At 44.3% G+C, this 9,102-nt stretch overlaps 1 protein-coding gene across 1 annotated transcript in view; it reads left to right on the top strand.

The window, feature by feature from the left end:
• The first annotated feature begins 1,056 nt into the window (after positions 1 to 1,056).
• ctnnd2b (catenin (cadherin-associated protein), delta 2b) overlaps positions 1,057 to 9,102 on the top strand; it is an 85,529-nt gene continuing 77,483 nt past the window's right edge. The window contains exon 1 of the mRNA XM_079453829.1: positions 1,057 to 1,295. The gene's annotated coding sequence lies outside the window, so the exon portion shown is untranslated. The remainder of the gene's footprint in view (positions 1,296 to 9,102) is intronic.

Here is a 9,102-nt window from a genome sequence, read left to right as displayed (position 1 = left end):
CCGGAAGTTAAGGGTAGTCCGCGAATGCGTGCATGCGCCGTAACGTTTCTGTCTATATTGCTTTTTTGCAATAGAAGATTTGTGCAAACAGTAATATATACGGTTTTAAACATTACTGCGCACACAGTAGACTATTGTGGTCCTCATTTTTTATCCTCACTGTTTTTTAAGAAACCAACCACAGTGCGTCTCACAGGTTTACCATAAGAATCTTAGCAAAATGTACCTGTCTGTAACTGTACAGTGCGTCTTACTTCCAGCCTTCATCCACCTACCACTGTCCAGCCTTTTCCTACTATCCACAGCTAAATAACCCAACGTAGGGGTTTAGGTTCTAGCTTGTCGTTCGAGCCGCAGACAGCGAGCCAAATAGGCCTGTTTAGCATTAAATTATTGCTTTAAGCAGGTGAGGAGATACTTCTCAATCTCTGGTTTGTTGCTTACATGTCCGTCAGTCTCTTCCCATCTAAATTAGGCCGCAACTGCATGAATAGGCCTGTTTTGTGCATTTCTGTTGTGTAACCAATATTTTCTTACGAGTTCGGCGCACCACAGAAGGCAAAAAACACGTTGATGGAAATGAAAAGTGATTCTTCATTCATAGAGGCACGCTGGCCAGTGTGAAGGTGTTGTGGCTTCCGAAAACTGTTTTCTGATTGGTCAAACACGACATTAGAAGCTAACACACCGCTCATCAGGGTACTGTGAGCTCTACTTGTATAACTCCAGTGTTTCCTTTTCCTGCAGGTTTGAATGAGTTACAAATGGACTAAAAAGATATATTTGAAATGGCTATTTCGTGTGCAGCTCGTGTCGGGTCCTGATCACCCAACGGTGGGGTATTTTTTTACATGGTTTCTTAATAAACGTTATATGCACCTTTTTATTCGCCGCTCAAGTGTTAAGCAGGCCTTAGTGAGTGTTCTTGTTCAGAAGACACTGTAAATCCGGGGAACGTCGTAATTTCAAACATGACCGGGAGATGTCGCTGTGGGACGCCTCGTCATCACTGCAGCAAGGCGCTTGGATGGGGATGGTCCAGCAGGAAGGAGGAGAGAGAGAGGGAGAAAGCAGGAGCTGCTGCTGTATCTGTGGGTACCCACCGCAGTTTTCCGGTCTCTTTCCCTGGATACCCAGCGGATGCTATTCCTTCCTCAGCACACCAGCATCTCGTATCGGAAGTCTGCTTTCAATGCCAGTCGTCGGGAATGATTTCTACGTGTCGCTCTCTCTGAATTATCGGCATTAATCGGGGAGGGAGGCGAGAAGCGCGTTGTGCCTCTGAACGTTATTCGGTAAGCGCAATGTCATTCCAGTTGCATTTCCAGCTGTCACATTCTCCGCCTTCAGCCGCGATATATGCAGAGATGCACACGCTCAAGGCAGGTTATATTTTGTGCATGCGTTCGTGTCAAGATGTTTTTAACGCATTTGATGCTCGCATTCGTCGGGCTATGGATCGGAAGCTGGGACCTGAAAATGGAAACCATTAGAGCATCATTCTCCATCCGAGACGGATGGGGAGGGGGAGCGCGCACAGAAAACCTATTACTTCCCTATTGACCTAAATTTCAATGATGTATTTATAAGATTACACGCACGGACATGACGGTTCTTTGTCTTGTTTTACACCGTGATGTTGTCCTTCGGTAATGAAAAGCGAACTGTCAATGGCTTTGGTTAGATGTGATTCATTTTGTCCATTCATTTTGAATATCTCGATTTGCTGGATTGTGTATTCTGCTTTTTAGAGAAATCTGCCAGTTAAAAGATTTTATTAGGGAAAATGTGGGACTGGTTTTAATGCATCATGTTAAAAAAATCGATGGAGATAAATGGGATCTTTGTTTAGGTCTGTACAGAGAAACGAGACGTGGAAATGGGAGGGTTGTATCGGCTCTTATTGCACTTGTATAGGTGACGCCGTCTTGAGAAGTAGTATTAGGCAGGGTGTTTGTGTGCGTGCGTGCGCGCCCGTGTGTGTGTTTATTTATTTTCCAATCCTGGGACAATCTTGTTTATTTCAACAAAAATCTCTGCAAAGTTCTGCACAGAGAGTACTACATTGTAGATGTGGTCATGTGGATTATTTATCAGTGAAAGGTGAATTTCTGATCAACTGATTTCAGATCAATAGACATTAATAATAATTTCTTTGGTTACCCTTAAGTTTTTAGCAGTAAAGAGAGTTGAAGTGAAACGAAGTTTAATTTACAGGTGCACCGATACAAACATTTCTGCTGCAAAGATTGAGATGTAATGCAATAGGGAAAGAGAGATTGGAGTGACTATCAATTGTTTAGGGCGTCGGACATGCTCAAGTAGATCATAAATAATACAATGGATATGATTTTTTTGTGCAAAAAGGCTTTAGCCCTAGTATTCAACAGGCACAGACTTCACATGTCTTGATGCACCCACAGTAAGAGTGAGCTCTCAGGATGCAGCAGTGCATGACTGTGAAAAATTGTATGCATAGCGTTATTAGCCTGCTTGCTTTCATACATATAGGGATGCAGCGTGTAGCTTTCTGTAGTATGCACTGGAACGGTACATCAAATAATGCTCATTGTGAAATGTGCAGAATTAAAGGAGCTTTCGAAGATATAAATGTTTATTGTTCATTGTGAACTGGATCTCTCCATCAATGGTTCTGCAAATGTGTAATGGATAGGTAATCGATAGCTTAAACCTGGCGTGAAAAAAATGAAAATGGGAAAAGCATAGGGTGTCATTATTGTTTATTCAAAAGGTGCACTCGTGGCACATTAGTGCTGGTACCAATAATTGGTTATCCCTGTTCCAGCAGCTATCACTTTTTGGTCTCGAGTCATTGTTTGCTTATATAAATCTGTTGTGCTTGGATATTTGATGTCCATATTATCACCTAGCATCAGTTTTATAATAGTGGGTCATTTTTATTATGTGTTCACAAATATTTTGCCAAATAAATAACTTTGATTGAGATTGTATAATGAATTATTGAAGGTATACATTAAATGAGTTTTCATTGCTCTGAGGTTATAACTTTTAATAGAAGGATTTCATTTGGGCAACAAAGCCTATACAGAGAAACAAAGCAACATATTCTCTGTGTTCTTCAGTTTTCTGGTTAGACGAAAGTAATAGTCCGCCACTTGATATGGACTCAGTCTCCTTTTCTGATAATGACCCGCGAGATAAAGCTGGTGATGACACAGACGCTTGCCATTGTTGTCATTTGAGCTGACACTCACAGCAGATAGGTAGTTATGGCTGTCATACAGGCGGAAATGAGAGTGCAGTTTTATATTTATAAAGCTCTTTATCATTTTCATGATTGTCCATAAGAACGAACTGCCAAATGGTGACTTTTGGAATGTCGAGGCTTGGTGTGTTTATGTGCATCGTGAAGCTGGAGAAGTCGACATTTTATTTGAACAAACCTCAAAGGACACTAAATATTTTAGGGGTTGTTATTGAAAATAAATCATTTAAATAAAATTCATGTAAATACTTGCAGAGTAGAAAAAAGGATGTTTTCTGCCTGCTCGGGTTCATGTTTGTCCTTGCCCTGCCTACATTTTCACTTGGTTCCACTACAAAAGGTGATAACATTTTATTTTTAGCAACATATCATATTTGCATCAGATTAAGAACGTTTTCAATTAACAAAATTTTAAATCTGTCATTGAATCAACCTCAAGTTTTTTCAAACAAAAACAATAGTTTAAAGAATGTGGGGAAACTACACAACGTTCTGGGGCACCATTTACTACCAAAGTCGTTTTTTTAGTATAGCAGTCAATAATGCCCCAGAATATATATTTTTTGTGTTCAGGCAAGAACAACAGAATTTATTCATGTTTGAAAAAAACTTAATGATGTAAAATCATTTTTGTGTGAGCTATCCCTTAAATGTGCAACAATAGCAATGCAATATACAAGCTGAGATTTCACATTCACACTTTTATGATGGCATATGCTGATTTTGATTCTTCCCAGACTTTCAAGTAATTTCCTACAAAGTCTCATCACTGTTAGACAGCTACGGTACATGCTGCAAATATGCCTCTCGCAATCCTTATTGTTGACCCTGTGTTATTGTCTTTGGATGATATTGACATAAATGAGAATCAGAGGGGAGGTGAAAGCTGCTTTTATTATTTGGAATAACACACATCCTCTTGTTAACTTTCCAGGCATCTTAAGTTGTCTCACTGCAATGGAGGGCCATCCTTGAGTGAGCGATATCAACTTAATCGAGACAGTGAGTGTCCAATGCACCAGGGAGCTTACTCTTGCTTACTCTCACGCTGTCGGTGCAAAAGATGTGATTGGGGCACCAATACATTCTTACCTGGATTATACAGTAGACATGGAGTCAGAAAAGCTGGGCTCACTGAGCATTTGCTAACTGCACTTAGACCTAAACTACATTTCGTTACACTGTACTTGTATATGTGTAATGACAATAAAGTTGAATCTAATCTAATCTAATCATTTGCATTTATGATTAAAGAATCCACTGACACATGAAAAATGAAATATGAGAGACAGCAGGCCCCTTGACATCTATTTTTAGAGTTGCAAACGGAAATACATTTTAAATGTGTGGTTTTTGTTCTCGAATGCAGTGATATTGTATGTTAAACAATGGTTTATGTTCTTAACCTTAGCATTCAGGCAAACTGGAGTCATTTGATTTATGTTGAGTGAGAAGTGCAGGTCAAGAGGATGTGAACTGTATATACAAATTCCTGAAAATTTGGTGCGATTATGGCAACACACTTATAATAAGGAAATAGGGAACACATTTTTAAGGTGTGTTGGCGCCGCATCGAGATGGAAATATTTCAACTTTGCACCTGCACGGCTTTAGTTTCCACAAGGGTCTTTCTCTCCTCAAATGACCCGCGAGAAAAATGTGTGCACCGCATGCATGCCCCCTATGTGCGCACGCGCCGCTTTAAAATAAAGAATATGCAGGATTTACACGATCACATTGCTTAGTGCAAACAGTGTTAACTGCTTATTGTACCAATATAAGGTCAAGAAACCTCCCATTTCTACCTCACTGTCGTTTTTTTTTAAATACAACTAAAATGGACATGAACGCTGTGAGAAGAAGAGTGGGGGAGTGGGCGGGGTACAAGAAGAACGTGATCTGATTCCATATCTTAAAATACATAAGTCATTTCCTGTTTTAGGCCCGATTCACATTTTGCATCTAAAACCGCTCTGAAAATGCCAGCCATGCCTCTTTCTCTCTTCAAATGACCCACGGTGCGCACCCAGCACTCAACTATACAGCGCCACAACTATTTCCATCTTGATGTGGCGGGGACGTGCCTGAAAAAGTTAAAAATAAACTAGTAATATAAAAATTAACTAGTTTTCTCTCCTGTCATAATTTAGAGTTGCTAACATTGTTTTCTTCTGATGTGACAACACAACCAACTCTGTAAACATCTAAATAAATATTGTTGTGGCACTTTAAATAGCACAGCACTGTGCACGTGAACATATTATCTCAAACAAACAGAGTGTTTTGTAGTCTTAAAAGTCTGCAAATGGGTGACTTTTCTATGAGTTTGATTCTTTACCGGTTTCTTTACCTGTTTCTTGTTCTTCAAAGCGATGCTGAAAGTTTTTGCTATTTTGCTATATATTATGTTTAGTTGTTCACTAACCGTTTTGAGTAGTTGTTACCATTGCAAACTTGGAATTTAAAGAGAATGACCGTTCAAAGACGTACCGTTACGCTGGCATGGACAACAACTTAGTTCACTTGTAATTCTACAAAAATATTTGTCGAATAGGGAGGCAGCCTAGAACTAAACAGTCATAGAATTCTGCAGGAATTACATATTTTTGTATGCAAAACCCAGAAACGAGTTATATTATAGCCGGTTACATTGCCCCAAAGTCCTGGGTTTTTTGGATAAATGCCTGAAATGGGCTAGTTGCACGAAGCCGCCATATTAGATTTCCAATCAGCTAGTGTGGGCAGGCTTATATTTGGATAATAAAACACTGTACAAATGTGAAAATAAGGATTTTTTTCTGGGAAATATGAGCGATGAGCGGAAAATATGTTTTAGATTAAAAGAAGACACTGATACATCAGTGATATGAATGAAAATCATCTGTACATTTCTGAGTACCTCATGAAGCCAAAACAACTTTATATAACAGCAAAAAGGGCCACTGATGTTTTATACCAGTCTGTGCAATTCCCTGCGTTTCTCCCCATATCGAGAAACATAAGCAAAAACAACAATAAACTCGTATTCACTGCTCACACTGCTAATAGATACGTTTCATGTTTGTTTTAATTCATCGTTACAATTTCTATATGATGAAAGTCAGACGAATGGAATACTCTCTAGATTGAAACTCATCAGACAGCACCGAGGTGAGGGATAAGTCGTGTCGTGTTCAACTTCTTTGTGATGAGTTTCCGTGATTTGTGTCTTTATCGTGTCACATACAATTCTCAAATTCTTATTAAAAACTCTCCTATATTTTGTCTGTCCCTCTTCAAGCTTTATTTCTCTAGTCTAAACAACTGTAAAGACTTTGTAAGTTGCTTTGAATGAAAGTGTTGCGCTTGTTAGGACTCTGTCCTTCCTGTCTCGAGCTTTCTAGCTCCCTGGGCAGAGTCATGACATTGCCACGTCTTTCGTGTTTCTGTTGTGTTATGTGTGGAGACATGTGGCTTTATGTTGTTACGTGATGCCACGTGTCTTCCTGTTATGTCTCTCAGCCCCACCCTCCTATCTCCTGTAATTTCATTAGGGTTTCATTCCCATCGTCTGTTTTGTAATTCACCTCGTTAGGGTTTCATTCCCATCAGCTGTCACCACTCTCCCCATGTAATCACTCCTCGTTAGTGTCTCCCTTTATATGGTCTCAGTTTTCTCTCTGTTCAGTGTTGGTGCATTGTCTTTATCTATTGTCTACTGTTCATGTGTAACACAGATGTCTTGTCGTTGGATTACATGTTGTTCCTGTTCCAGTTTGTAGACTTATTATTTTTCTTTTATAGAAACCTTGGTTTTTCCCCTCGTGGAAAGTGTTTGTTTCTAGTGTTTGTTGGCTAGTGTGTTTTTGTTCTTGTTTTTCCCCATTGCGGGTGTTTTATTTAATAAACATTTATATTTAACCTTCGTCTGCCTGCATCTGGGTTCTGTCCAAAACCATTTCGTGACAGAATGCACCAACCCATAGGAACCCAGCAGGCGGCGATTTTCCCTGCAAGGCCTCGCCAGCCTGGTCCCCTCTCCAGCATTCGCCAGGGGAACTTGGACCGGGACGAGTACCTGGACAGGTTCCTGGAAGCCGCAGTGGAGGAGCTCTTCGGGGAGGAAGAGGTGACGGCGGCATTCAACAGCGGACTGAGGGTCCCCCTATCGCCTGCGGAGATGAGGAGGCTGAGACCGCTTGGCTTCGAGGGTGTGCTCCAGTTCGCCATGAGCCGACCGGAGCCCAGTGTCTCCGTCTGTCCGAGGTTGTCTTCTCCGTTGGGCCCCATCCCCGAGGATCATACCCTGGAGCTTGGGGTGGTGACCACCACTGCACCATCAGCCTCGGACCCTGCAACCTCTTCACCACCTACCAGTCTCCAGGGCAAGCGTGGAAGGAGAGAGTCCTGGGGGTCCTCTTCGGAGGCCTCCAACGCGGAGCCAGCCCCGTCCTTCACCTCCTTCCTCCAGCCGACTACCAGGAGATTGGCTCGGCAGAAGAGGAAGAGGCAACGGAGGGGGGCACGTAACCCAGCCCAGCCGGCGCTCCTGCCGGTTCTCCAGCCGGGTTCACAGTCAGCGATCCAGCAGGCGTCCAGACCTGCCTCTCCGCAGGCGTCCAGACCTGCCTCTCCGCAGGCGTCCAGACCTGCCTCTCCGCAGGCGTCCGGACCTGCCTCTCCGCAGGCGTCAGGACCTGCCTCTCCGCAGGCGTCAGGACCTGCCTTTCCGCAGGCTTCAGGACCTGCCTTTCCGCAGGCGTCAGGACCTGCCCTTCCGCAGGCGTCAGGACCTGCCCTTCCGCAGGCGTCAGGACCTGCCCTTCCGCAGGCGTCAGGACCTGCCCTTCCGCAGGCGTCAGGACCTGCCCTTCCGCAGGCGTCAGGACCTGCCCTTCCGCAGGCATCAGGACCTGCCCTTCCGCAGGCATCAGGACCTGCCCTTCCGCAGGCATCAGGACCTGCCCTTCCGCAGGCGGCCGGACCTGCCCTTCCGCAGGCGGCCTTCCAGCCGGTGCCTCAGCCAGTTCTCCGGCCGGCATCACCTCAAGCTTTTTTCCCCCTTGGACACACACCTCTCCCTAGCCCCTTCAAGTCCCCGCCGGTCTCGTCCGGTTGCTTCAAGTCCCCGCCGGTCTCGTCCGGTTGCTTCAAGTCCCCGCCGGTCTCGTCCGGTTGCTTCAAGTCCCCGCCGGTCTCGTCCGGTTGCTTCAAGTCCCCGCCGGTCTCGTCCGGTTGCTTCAAGTCCCCGCCGGTCTCGTCCGGTTGCTTCAAGTCCCCGCCGGTCTCGTGCGGTTGCTTCAAGTCCCCGCCGGTCTCGTCCGGTTGCTTCAAGTCCCCGCCGGTCTCGTCCGGTTGCTTCAAGTCTCCGCCGGTCTCGTCCGGTTGCTTCAAGTCTCCGCCGGTCTCGTCCGGTTGCTTCAAGTCTCCTCAACCTGTCCCACCCTTTTCTGGTGTCCCCAAGGTTTGGCCTCCCATTCCCCCACCCCCCCTCCCATGTTTGTTGTTTTTGTTGACCCACCCGAACCCCTTCATAGCCTCCATTATGTTCCCCTTCGTTTGTTCTGTGTTGTGCTTGTGGTGTTTGTCTTTGTGCTTTGGTGTTTTGGCCCGCTGAAGTTTCTCCCTTGAGACGCCATGGGGCGTTTCTGGGGGCGGGGGTAATGTTAGGACTCTGTCCTTCCTGTCTCGAGCTTTCTAGCTCCCTGGGCAGAGTCATGACATTGCCACGTCTTTCGTGTTTCTGTTGTGTTATGTGTGGAGACATGTGGCTTTATGTTGTTACGTGATGCCACGTGTCTTCCTGTTATGTCTCTCAGCCCCACCCTCCTATCTCCTGTAATTTCATTAGGGTTTCATTCCCATCGTCTGTTTTG

This window comes from Barbatula barbatula, assembly GCF_947034865.1.
Source record: "Barbatula barbatula genome assembly, chromosome: 3".
Taxonomy (NCBI): Eukaryota; Metazoa; Chordata; class Actinopteri; order Cypriniformes; family Nemacheilidae; genus Barbatula; species Barbatula barbatula.
The sequence above is the reverse complement of the archived record's forward strand: the minus strand, read 5'-3'. Positions and strand labels throughout refer to the sequence as shown.